Source organism: Nelumbo lutea, chromosome 3 (assembly GCF_056320005.1).
Source record: "Nelumbo lutea isolate HS-2025 chromosome 3, American lotus-T2T, whole genome shotgun sequence".
Classification (NCBI taxonomy): Eukaryota; Viridiplantae; Streptophyta; class Magnoliopsida; order Proteales; family Nelumbonaceae; genus Nelumbo; species Nelumbo lutea.
This window is the reverse complement of record NC_142686.1, coordinates 33,981,988-33,994,979: the sequence shown is the minus strand read 5'-3', so window position 1 is coordinate 33,994,979 and position 12,992 is coordinate 33,981,988. Positions and strand designations below refer to the sequence as shown.

The 12,992-nt window shown below is 47.0% G+C and overlaps 1 long non-coding RNA gene across 1 annotated transcript; it reads left to right on the top strand.

Moving 5' to 3' along the window:
- The first annotated feature begins 10,631 nt into the window (after positions 1–10,631).
- On the top strand, positions 10,632–12,393 carry LOC148864149 (uncharacterized). The gene is made up of 2 exons (XR_016109280.1): positions 10,632–10,892; positions 11,022–12,393. It is a non-coding gene; the product is annotated as an uncharacterized LOC148864149 (long non-coding RNA).
- Positions 12,394–12,992: the final 599 nt, after the last annotated feature.

Genomic DNA, 12,992 nt, shown 5'->3' with positions numbered 1-12,992 from the left:
ACGCATATTCTGCGTGCAGTGGTGTCCACCTATTATCTGGCAATGAAGTTCCCCATGGACTTCGGAGTGGGGGTAGCGCGGGGCGACCAACTTGAGTCCCGCAAATACTATGTTGCCACTCTAAAGGGAAAAATCAAGGCAGTCGATGATCTCGAACTGGAGCGGCCTGTGGAGCAGGGCGAGGAACGAGCTTTGCCCACTGAGGAAACAGTCGCAACCGACCTCGGCTACAAATCCGGCGTGATCACTACAGATCGGTGCTTCCATCAAGAAGCCTTTGCGAACTGAACTAGTGAGTTTCTTACTTCAAAATTTAGATATTTTTGCATGGTTCGCGGCAGATATGCCCGGTATTGACCCTGGCCTTATAACTCACAAACTTAGCACTGACCCTGTAGTCAGACCCATTAGACAGAAGAAACGCAACTTAGCCCCGGAGCGTTGGAGGGCGGTCGATGAAGAAGTCGAAAAGCTCATCGCAGCGGACTTCATAACGGAAGTTCATTACTCGAGTTGGGTAGCCAACCCAGTGCTAGTGAAAAAAGCAAACGGCAAGTGGCGCATGTGCGTCGACTACACCGACCTAAACCGAGCTTGCCCAAAAGACTGCTTCCCCCTGCCCCGAATTGACCGCCTAGTGGACGCGACCTCGGGACATGAGCTGCTAAGCTTCCTGGATGCAATACTCAGGCTACAACTAAATCAAGATGGAGCAGTCCGACGAATAAAAAACCAGCTTCATAACCGACTTCGGCCTGTACTGTTACAAGGTCATGCCCTTCGGACTAAAGAATGCTGGGACGACCTTCCAAAGACTTGTAAATAAGCTTTTTCGGCCCTTAATCGGCACGAAAATAGAATGTTATGTAGACGACATGATCCTCAAAACATAGTTCTCGCAGGAATTAATAAAAGACTTGGATTCAGTCTTCCAAATTTTGCGTCAATATAAAATTAGACTAAACCCAGACAAGTGTGTCTTCGGTGTCACCTCGAGTAAGTTTCTAGGGTACATTGTCAACCAGCACGGTATTGAGGCCAACCCGGACAAAATAAAGGCCATCCTTGATATGAGACCACCTCGGAAAGTAAAAGAAGTTCAAAGTCTAAACGGCCGCATAGCCGCTCTGAGCCACTTCATGTCCAAATCAGCAGACCGTTGCCTGCCTTTCTTTAAGGCAATCAAAGGCAAAGGGTTCGAATGGACCCAAGATTGCCAGCTCACGTTCGACGAGCTAAAAACCTACCTCGCCACTGTGCCAACCTTAGCCAGACCCGAGGAGGGCAAGGTCTTAGAACTGTACCTCTCGACGAGCAATGAGGTGGTCAGTTTGGTACTAGTAAAGGAAGTAGATCAGGTCCAGTGACTCGTCTATTACGTTAGTAAAATTCTGCAGGGAGCAGAGACGAGATACCCGCAGATAGAAAAAATAGCATACGCACTGGTGATTTCAGCTCGAAAACTCTGCCCATACTTCCAAGCTCACACCATCGTCGTCTTAACCGACAAACCCCTAAGACAAGTCTTGCTGAAGCCCGAGGTCTCCGGTCAGCTAACGAAGTGGGCCATGGAGCTCAGCGAGTACAATCTCCAGTACAAATTGTGAACCACAATTAAGGCTCAAGCCTTAGCAGATTTTATCGCCGAGTGCAGTTTCAGCCTCGAATCCCCTCGACAAGTTGAGCCCGAGGTCCCCAGTTTGGGCGAACCCGGAGCTCCCAAGCCAATAGAGTCTGAACCCCGTGAAGTAGCAGTCAGTGTGGCTTTTCTCCTGGTCAGGCCAAGCGCGAACTGGGATGAGGATCCCTAGATCCTTCACGTAGATGTTTCCTCGAACCAGCAAGGCAGCGGGGCTGGAATAGTCTTATGCGGCCCAGGTGGCACAAAATTGGAATACGCACTACGTTTTGAGTTCGCGGCATCCAACAATGAAGCAGAGTACGAAGCACTGATAGTTGAGCTGAACCTAGCGCAAAAGGTAAAGCAAAGCACATATCTGCAGCGATTCCCAGCTCGTGGTCAACCAGGTTATAGGCGAGTACGAAGCATGCGAGCTCTCCATGATCGCATACTTGGCGAAAGTAAAAGAGGCCCTGCTCAACTTCCAATCGCACTTCATCAGGCAAATCCCGACGTTAGAGAACACTAATGCCGACGCTCTGTCCCGGTTAGCCAGCACAAGTCACAACAACATGAGAATCGTGTACATAGAGGACTTACCTCGGCCTAGTATTCTCGATGGGGTAGAGGAGATCGCTCCCGTCCTCGAAGCAGAGCCGAGCTGGATCGACCCACTCGCGAGCTTCTTACTAGACGGAACCCTCCATGCAGACTACAATGTGGCCAAGAGGGTGTAGCGCCAGGCAGCCAAATATGTCATAATTGACGAACGGTTGTACCGACAGTCCTACACGCTCCCCTACTTGCGTTGCCTGCGACCTGCCGAAGCCGAGTTCGTACTCTGCGACACTCATGAAGGTTTGTGCGGCGGACACTTGGGGGGCAGAGCACTCGCCCAAAAAGCACTTCGACAAGGATACTACTGGCCAACGATGAAGGCAGAATCCGTCGAGCACATCAGAAAATGCGACAAGTGTCAGAAGCACACCAATATCCACCATCAGCCTGCTTCCGACCTCAAATACCTCGCCAACCAGTGGCCCTTTGCACAGTGGGTCATCGACCTCCTGGGGTCATTCCCGCCAGCAACAGGTGGGAGAAAATTCCTAGTCATGGCAGTAGATTACTTCACAAAGTGGATAGAAGCCGAACCTCTAGCAACAGTTACAACCCAAAACATATAGAACTTCTTTTGGAAGAACATAGTATGTCGCTTCGGGTTACCTCAGATACTGATCTCCGACAACGGCAAGCAGTTCAAGGATATCAAGTTCCAAGAGTGGTGCCAGAACATGGGGATTCGGCAGAACTTCACATCAGTCACGCACCCGTAGGCAAACGGTCAACCAGAAGTAATGAATAGAGCCATCCTGCGCGAACTGAAAGCACGTCTAGATCGAGCAAAGGGATTGTGGGCGGAAGAGCTACCAAGTGTTTTATGGGCTCACCGAACTACAGAAAAAACCGCCATGGGAGAAACCCCCTTCAACCTAACATACCACACTAAAGCAGTAATCCCGACGGAAATCGAAGTATCAACATTGCGACTAGAAACATATGACGATCAGACAAACAGAGATGAGTTACATACCAACCTTGACCTACTGGATGAGATAAGGGACCTCGCACACATCCCGACAGTGGCCTATCAGCAGCAGGTAGCTCGGTACTACAACGCCTGAGTAAAGCAATGAAGCTTTCGGGTCGACGACCTGGTCCTTCGTAAGATTATGGTGCCCGAACCTGGCGTGCGCAAACTTGGACCAAATTGGGAATGGCCCTATAAAGTAAAGAGAGCGCTCGGGGGGCATACGAGCTCGAAACCTTAGAAGGCAAACAAGTACCCCGAGCATGGAACCCTGTTAACTTAAGGCAATACTACCTATAAACCGCCAAGCGAAGTGGACGAAATCGCTACAAGGGCCTTAGGGCCATGATGCAGAGCCATCAAGAGGAACCTTGGCATAAGCAAGCAAAGAAAAGTCGGGCATATTATCAACTCGGCAAAGAATCAGTTCGCTACAAGAGCCTTTTGGCCGAAACAGGTCGCGCGAGTACAATAACCCGGGGAAGAAACAAATTGGCATATTATTAGTTCGACAAAAAATCAGTTCAGGAAAAAGAGCAACACTTTAACCGAAAAGATTGTCTATTCTGTTGCAAGAAAAAGGAGAGTACATAAAAAAAAATTTACATGCCCGGATCTACTTCTTCCCCATCATAAGGCACTTCAACAACACCCGAAGGCCCTACCTCACCTTCAGAATCTGGCTCGCCATCGGTAGCATTGGCCATCTCCTGAGTTATACGCGAAGTGGATATGGCACTAACGTCGAGGTCAAGGTACGTGTTCCGGATCATCCACCGGCTCAGCTTGAATCCCCTTCTGTAAGAATCCACCATCAGGTCGTCAAAATGCGGAGAGGCAATGTAGTCTTCCACAGCCTTCTTCTTGGCATCTTCAATACCTTGGGAAAAGATCTGTGTTTTCTCCCTGATGTCCTCTTGAAGATATTCGACCTGATGCTGCAGGTCCAACCTCAAGTCCGCCATGTGCTTGACAACTACCCCCATGGCCTCGGCATCCCACTGAGACATCGCCTGCCTGACCATAGCGACGCGAGCAACCTCTTCGATAGCATAAGCGGCTGCCTCAACAGCTCGAATATTCAACTCGGCGGCACGGAAAGCCTCTTTGGCAGCATGAGTGGCCGCCTCAGCAGCTCGCACCTGTCGCGAGCTCCTCTCCACCTGGGCTGCTAAGGTGTGAATAGAAGAATTCACCTACCAAAAGAAACAAGTGAGTGACAATAGCAAGAAGGATCTCCTCGCTGAAAGTAGCCTCCCTACTCTTCTGAAGAGCGTAGTTCGGCGACAACACGCTCCTGAAATCCCCTTGAGCTCCCAAACCCGAGGGCCCAGCCCGCGTATGAGCGGATCGAGAGTGAGCAGGAGCACTGGAGTAGGCGGGAGCACCCGTGTGAGTGGTCTCAGCGTAAAGCGCCCCGACCGTTTCATGCGGAGCCACCCCGGGCTCCCTGGGCAGATCCTCCGGTGTGTGGCCTGGAACTTGAGGTTCCTCATCCGGGGGCAGCTCAGTACGAGTTCGTTTGGCGACCCGCTTCCTCCTCTTCATGCCTTGGAACATGCACCCCCCATGAGTCCTCTCTGCGTCCATCACACCTGCAGAAAAGAGTTCGACATCAGAAAAAAATGAAGGAACAAAGAAAACAAGAAACCTCTGAGCTAGAAACCTACCCGAACTCAGGCCGGCCGCAATAAGCTTGGCCTCCGTTAAGTACTGATGGCACTTTAAACCTTGTCGTGCCCATTGCCGGAGGCCCTTCACCGTCTCTTTATCGAGAGTGACACCAGAATCAGGAGCGGCCTCACCCCACCCAGAAGCTTAAAGCCCGGGTGAGGAGACAGGTAATATGCCTGTCTTTCACCAGGAAGAGAACCCGCTTGTTTCTTGAGCATTAAGATAGAGGAGAATATCTCCAGGTCTAAAGGGAAGTTCTATTCGCAAAAAAGGGAGATTGTCCCCACCAGGTTCCGAATAGAGTTCGGATGAAGCTGGCCAATGGTAATGCTGAAGTAGTTTATGACCTCGACGATAAGTGGGTGGAAAGGCAGTCACAGCCCCGCAGCGAGCTGCTCTCGAAAAATCACGCTCATCAGGACCGTGTTCCCAAGGAAAACTACCCGAAGGAATGAAATAGGTATACCCCCCAAGCAGATTGTAACAAATAAGTAGATTGGAGGCCCTCGGGTGTCATGGTTGAAGGACCAAACCTGTCTAGCATCCGACCTCGATGAGAGGTAGACGCCAAACTGCCCGAAGCGGCTCGGCCTACGGGTTTGAAGTCATCCTCAAGTTCCACCTCAGGATCACTAAAGCAATCGGGGGATACGGCTTGGTTCGTAGAACCTACATCAGTCCTACTTGAAGAATCGTCTGAGCTATCAAAGCTAGACATCGAGGAGAAGAGGTGGATTCAGGAAGGTACTCATCGGAAGAAAGTTTTGAAGACTGCGGAGACTAGAACAAGCCAAAAACCTTGAAGGCGAAGTAACAAGCCTAGACGCGAAATGAAAGGCCTAGACGCGAGTTGAAAAGTTGGACGCGAGCTCAAGAAGCAAACTGCAGAAGAGACAAATCAACTAGGGTCCCCTACTATTTATAACTACAGTAACCAAGAACCGCAGTGCAGATCAAAGCCAAATCCGACAGCTCGCATTCACGACGACCGCACGTCCCCTGAGATTGAGACGTCATTGGCGCACGTCTTTCCGAAAAGAGCAAAACGTCAACGCACGTCTTTTTGAAACCGACGACACGCCAGTGCACGTCTTTTGGAAACTGATAACATGCCACACACGTCTCTGCAACTGACAACTGCCAGCGCACGTCTTCTCAAAACGGCAATGGCGCGCTCTTTTCAAAATTAAAAGACCTGCTGTCACGTCCCAGCAGTGCGACTTTTTGAAATTTAAAATAAATGCACGCTGCCACGTCTGTCAACATTCATAAGCAGTAGGAACGTCCCCCGCCTTTTCGGATGCTCCAGAAAATCGGAGAACCCTGGCAAAGCACCTCGCGCAGTCAAAATTCGAAGAACGGGACAAATCCACCTACCACCTCGCAAAACTCCCTGCACCAAGGCAAGACCCTTGGCGCGAGGAGTGGGGGACAATTGATGAAGGAAGATTTGGCCCAACCTCACAATTACGCAATACGTGGCAAAGGCAATAGCTCAGCACAAAAGCACGCCTAAGGCACGAGCAACAAGGGGAGAAACCGGCTGACCGAACTCCCCTACCAGCGGTCTGAACTCCCTACTAGGAACCCAAACTCGCCCTTCGGCCCCAAACCAGACAGTAATCCGAACTGGCCTGCATATAACAGTTCGGGACATACCTCGCCAAACTGGCATGCCTTATAACAGTTCAGGATACACCTCGCCGGACTGGCCTGCCTTAGCAGTTCGGGACACACCTCGCCGAACTGGCCTGCCCTATAGCAATACAGAACATACCTCTGAACTCAAGACTTCGCCTCAATCACCACTCCACCACATTGCCCTCATGACACTAAAACCAAACAAACTGTACTATGCCTGACACCGAGGAAGTCTGTACCCAAGGGCGGCACACCTAACTGACTTGGGATCTGACGCTTGACGGCCGCACTCCAAACGGCCACCTACCACCGCCTCCTGACACCGCCATCTCCAGTTAGAGAGATGGTTTTGACAAAAGGCAGTGACGGTTCTGTCCCAGCAGAAAGGACGACACCCGAACTGACAGATGCAATGGTAATCATTCCCGACCTAACAAGGGTTTCGGAGCGAGTGCGCGAAGTGATTATAAATGGCCCCCTACCCCCAACAACAAGGTATGTGAACTTTGCACCATCTGGTCTATACTTTGCCTTTGAGAGTATACTAACTTGAGCTTCAGAGTTATCTCACCGGGTTCCCCCCGGAGTTCCCTCATCTTTCCCGTTTCAGGCTCCCCATCGCTCCAGCTCAGAGGCAAAATTGTTGACAGCTAAGACCGGCCGGATTGCGCTCCATCAGTGTTCAAAGGAAGGAGACGTTAAATGGCTGCGCTTTCAAATTTCCAATTGCAGAATTAAAAGGGCAAATTGGTCCAAATTTTATTTTTTTGTCCTTTTCACTGCTTTTGCAATTAATCTATCAAATTTATTTATTTATTTATTTTTGTAGAAGGCCCTTAAAAAAAACCCTCATACTATAGTATATGTTTGGCATCTATGTTGCAGATACAGAAAATGGTGTATTTTTTTGTTTGGAAATGTTGCTGCCAAGTAGGACGTTTCTTGGAGCAAATAACAACACCTTTTGTTTGGTACTAGTGTTCCATATCTGTTTTCAGCACCGGTACCCATTATAGGAAGTCCACATCATTGCCACACCATGTTTGGCAGCAATGAGCTCCAATATGAGAAAACATCTAATTTGGCATTGCTCCAAACAACCAAGGTGTGGCTTGGAGTGGAAAAAATGGTTTCAAACATAGTGACGTTTCCTAGAGCACCGCTTTTTCTAATGTAGCGTTGATATGTCACCATTTTCTAGAGTAACGACATCGATACCAAACAAACGCATAATCTTCTTTTAAGACAAGTGGCACCCTGATTGTTCCCACTTACAAATATAGGTCTATCCACTCATAAAAAAAGTGAGTGTGGCATCCTACTGAAAGGGATGATACAATCCATCGAATGGACGCCAAAAATGATGTGGAATGGTGGGCAATTTTCAAAAATTTTCTACTTACCTTTCAACCAGGAATCACATTCCCTGATTTTAGAATCAAGATTCAAGGATCCTACTTAAACCATAATCGAAACAAAAAGAGAAGGGAGGGATTATACCTGATCCAGAGAAATAATATCTCTCAAAGTTGGTGTTCACGCCCAAAGAAGACACCAAGATTTGCTCCTACTAAAGATGACACAACAACTGTGGAACAGAACCAACAGAGTGCGTCCAACACATCGAATCATTCACAATAATCCTTTGGAGGCAATGGGCATCGAACACAGATCAGTTTTTTCACAAAGACTGATATCAAAAACTTTTCTTGATCTTTCTCTGCCAGAGAAAATCGAACTTCAATAAGTGGCGGCTGCTAAAGGAGAAAGGCTAGAGAAGAAGATGGTGAACTGCTATTTTCTTTCTCTAGGGTTTCTGAGATCCTATCTCAAAACTGTAGTGTATTGTGTTCCCTAGGGTTTGAATTCTTGTAATTTGAACAGTAGTGTTTTCTCCATTTGCTTAATGATTAAGAAAGCCTCCTAATCATATCATGAGTTGCCCTTATCCAAATCTGTATTTGGATTATGACTCTTCTTAATCTTATCTGCAGATTAAATAAGCTTCTTGGGCTCATCATAATCTCATATCCGCCCCTTGTTAATGATTGATCAAATCAGCCCAGTTCAAAATGGGCTTTAGGCTCAATAAGAATCAAGTGCTCAAAAGTCTTCCAAACTGCTGCCTAGTTGGGCTTCTTTGTATGGCGTGGGACCCAAACATTGATTTACACACCAGCCACATGGGTTCGGCCCAGCCTTTGTTACAAGGCTTGGCCAAATTCACTAGAGAGCCCAGTGAACCCCTTGAGCCCATCACATGGACCCTATGGGCCCAACATTTACACTAAATGGTCCCTAGGCCAAGCCATATTATAAAAACCCAGGGACTGTAGGCAGGTGCAAGATTAGCCCATTAGGTATTATCCCAAATTGCCTTACACTTAACCTCTCAGCCCATAATGATCAAGCACTGCCCGACAAGAGAGGACCTCTCCCTCGACTGTTAGGAACAGTGTTGCACTCTCTACTCACATGGATCCCGGGAATTAAAACAATTTGCAAACATTTTGAAACCATATCATAAATATAAATTTTGCAAAACAAAATTCCAACAGTTGAAATCAACTGTCGGCAGTTTGGTTTCCATCAGAGAGAGTGCACCCCCGATCATTACCTCTGTCCGACAAAGGGGTTGATCCCATCACTATGATCACCCACTCAGATGAATTCTCAGACTGTCCCAACTTACCTAAGTTTTGACCCCCGCTAAGGATCTCATTGGTTGGCATATCAAAGACGACCCAATCCTACACCTAGTGCAGTACCATAATCGGGTCTAGGGGTCAGGTGCAACTTTTCAGTTTTGCCCATCAATCTCCAAGGTCTAGGGCAATACTGAAAATCTGGTCCGATTCAAGGGTTCAAGTAATCTCACACTGCATGTGCCTTGGGTCTCACCCTGGCGATTGAGACAAGCCACCCCAACTTGGCAGCACACTAGTGTCAGTCTTGACATGATAAATCTTCCCAAACTTATCCAACAACTGCGAACATTTAAAAACTAATACAAGTCTCATTAAGTGTCTAGTTTTAGGGTCTTACACAAAAGTATACCATACAACATGAATTAAACATGTACTTTATTTATTTACATTAAATATCAAAGTACATCAAAACAGATTGAAACTAAGGGCACACAAAAAACTGTCCAACACCTACCCCCTCAAAAGAGTAAAAGACTTAAACCTCCTCTAAGATTCCTCCCAAATACTAAAACATCTCCTCTCATTTCAAATTGGACTAAGACCTCCCCTCTAAGATATGATGTCATCAGATAAAAACCTCCCCCCACCAATCCAATCCGTTCATATGTGACATTAAATGACGTTAAAATCTTTCAAAAGCCTAATTTTGTCCACTAGATGAAATTGAACTCTCTCACCTCCGGTATACTATTTCATACAATGAATTGGTAAAGAAAATGGTAAGAGTAATGTGAAAAATGAACAAGAGATGGTATTGGAAGGGCTTTACCATGGGAAGAACAATCAGCTTGCTGTTCTCGTTGTCCTCCATCAGTTGACAACAACAAATTGGTTACCTTGTGAAGAATGAATAGTTGCATGTTGGTCAAGCATAGATCTAACACACCAGCTTTTACAAAGATTGCTTGCACAGCTGTGTGGGCTCCCTTTCGAGCAAGGTTTTTAAAATCAGACATGGACAATGAATCAGTCAGGGGTGTGGTTCTGGGGTCAGACAGTCCAATTCTTATAATCGAATGGACATCCCATTCTAACAAAAAAGTAAAATAATAAATAAAGAGGATAAATCTATAAAATTACCCCTACTTATAGTACCTTTAAGTTTTCTGCTGTTCACGAAATTAACCACTGTCTAAATCCACCCTTATCGTTAATTTTCTGCCACACTCCGTTTACATATGAGTGGTAATTATTTTAAGTTGCAGCGGTTGCAGTGGCCACTACAAAAAGTTTGGTGATCACGATTTCCAATGCCTCGGGAAAATTGAAATTTTCAAACTTCTGTGCATGTCTCTTTTTTTTTCTCCTTAGACGAGGACCTCTGTCCTCTCCCATCGTTACAAACCATCCTTCACCTTCGATCATCTCTCTCTTTCTCTCTCCACCCATCCCTCTATCTTGGGTCTTTATAATAGTTATATTGGAAACAGAGCACTGCCACTGTGCTTCCACCGCTACCATAGGAAGCTCCCAACCACCCTTTCAAAGATATTTGTGTTGGTTCCCTGTTTACGACAAAGATCCGGTTGATAACAATCGGTGAGACCCAAAATGCTGACGTGCATAGCTTGTTCGAAGCACGTTGAGCCTCGCCGGTGGCTGCCGAACTGAGTCAGTTATTTTCATGGAGGAAGAAGAGCCCAAGCAATGGGTGGCACAGGTTGAACCTCGCCGGTGGCTGCCGTCGCCTGCGACGGTTCTGCTGAGAGGGAGAGAGAACGACGGTTGTGCCTGCGACAAGCCCTTCGTTCTCTCTCCCTCTCGCCATAGCCATTGCAGGCGACGGCAGCCACCGGTGAAGGGCTCCCTCCCTCTCTTTCTCTCTTCCTCCCCTTCGTTCTCTCTCTCTCCCCTTCGTCCCCTTCATCCCTGTTCGATTGCAAGCTCCCCACCTCACCTCGCCGCTGCATCTTTGGTTCAGCCGATGAGGTGCCTGTCGCCGGTGGCACTGGCATCTGCATACCTACCAGACACATCGAAGCTACCAATTGAACGAGATGGTCATGGCAATCAGATGATTACCACCTTTCGGTTGGCGTATCACCACTGCAAGATGATGACTGCCTTGTTCAACTTCAAAAATTTCACCACCTGGTTCACCATCGGCGTGTCGCCCCTGTAAGTGAAAGGCATGATTCATCTTGGCTCCTTCACCAGATGTTAGTTCTCCTCCAGCTGAGGTCGTCCTGCTCTCCGATGAAGACAGGTGGAAAAACCTCAAGCAAAGACAGGGCTCCGACAAAGACAAGGCTCAAACTAAAATATGGAGCATGATCTGATGTGGGCGAAGAAATGGGAGCCTAATCTGATGGCGGATCGTCCAACGACCTTCAAACTGAAATCTAGAGCTCGATCTGATGTGGGCGAAGAAACAGGAGCCTGATCTAATGGCGAATAGCAGAGATTGGGAGGTCTTTGGATAGTACTTCGATGTTGGTGAAATGTTCCCCCACCTCACCTCGCCGCTGCACCTCTGATTCAATCGATGAGGTGCTTACAGTTGTCGCCGGTGATGAGGTACTACAACACAGCAGTTGTCGCCGTCGAACCCTCCCTCCCCCACCTCACCTCGCTGCTACATTCGTCTTCTCTACAATCGAACAAACCGAACAGGGCTCTCTCTCCTCTTCTTCGTCTTCTATGCAATCGAACTATTGCCCCCTGTCCTAAAGCGCACCCTCTTCTTAGTCTTCTTTCCAATCAAGCGTCTGTCCTCAAGCGAACCCCTATGGGGAACCATTGAAGCGAACCCGGTTACTCATCGTCTTCTTTGCAATCAAACCCTCTTCTTTGTTTTGTTTTCTTGGTCATCGCTGTTGCAACTCCTGGCAGCGGCGTCGAATCCAAGACCCTGACCCAGACGATTCGGCATCTGGGGACTATTTATTGCAGCTCGATCCACAAGTATCCTCACAATTATTTCAGAGGCGGAGGGGGAGGTCTGAGAATGGAGAGAGCAGAGGCGGACGGTGAAATAGTGGATGAGGCAAATTTGACATTTCGATTTCTTCTGTTATCATTTGCCGATCATGACAATTGTCAAAAAAAACTTATGGATACCACAAAATAGTATTTAAACAGTACAGTTTGTCAAACAGTAAGGGTAGTTGAAGAGATTTGTTCGAAAACAAAACTGGCCAAAGTGTTGAACGGTTCGACCACGATCATCTGAGTCAGCGGTTTATTAAACAAAATCAATCATCTGACCGATTTCCGATTTTGAAAACCATATTTTGGAGTACGTAAACATTAGCACTGGAGAGAGATTCTAAATGTATTCGTCGTTTTGTTTTATTTTCCTTAAATGTCATAGAAATGGATTTGCGAGAATAATGAGTAAAAGAAAATTTAAAACTAAAAACAAAACAAAACTGTGTATTTAATTGCATAGCCCCAGAAGAGATGCGGCTTTGAACCCCGCTATCAGTTTCCACCACCACACCTTTCAGAAGAGTTATAGATTGTTCCCGGAAAGTGTTGTACTATGCCAAGAAATAAAAAAAAATGAAATACGGCCCCAATGATGCAAAAGGCGATGATATTTTGTTAGGTTGAATGAAAACATAACTTGAACCATTAAGGAAAAACCTCAAGAGATTTTGCACAAACAGGAAGCAGTCAACAAAGATGCATACTCTTAGAAGGTTTTTACTTATACACGTTTATTGATGAGGTTTTAACCAAAACATATTCTTGCTTCAGTGGTTCATTTTAAAATTTTGAAAAAAAAATGAATGGTAAGAAATTCCTTCCATCGATT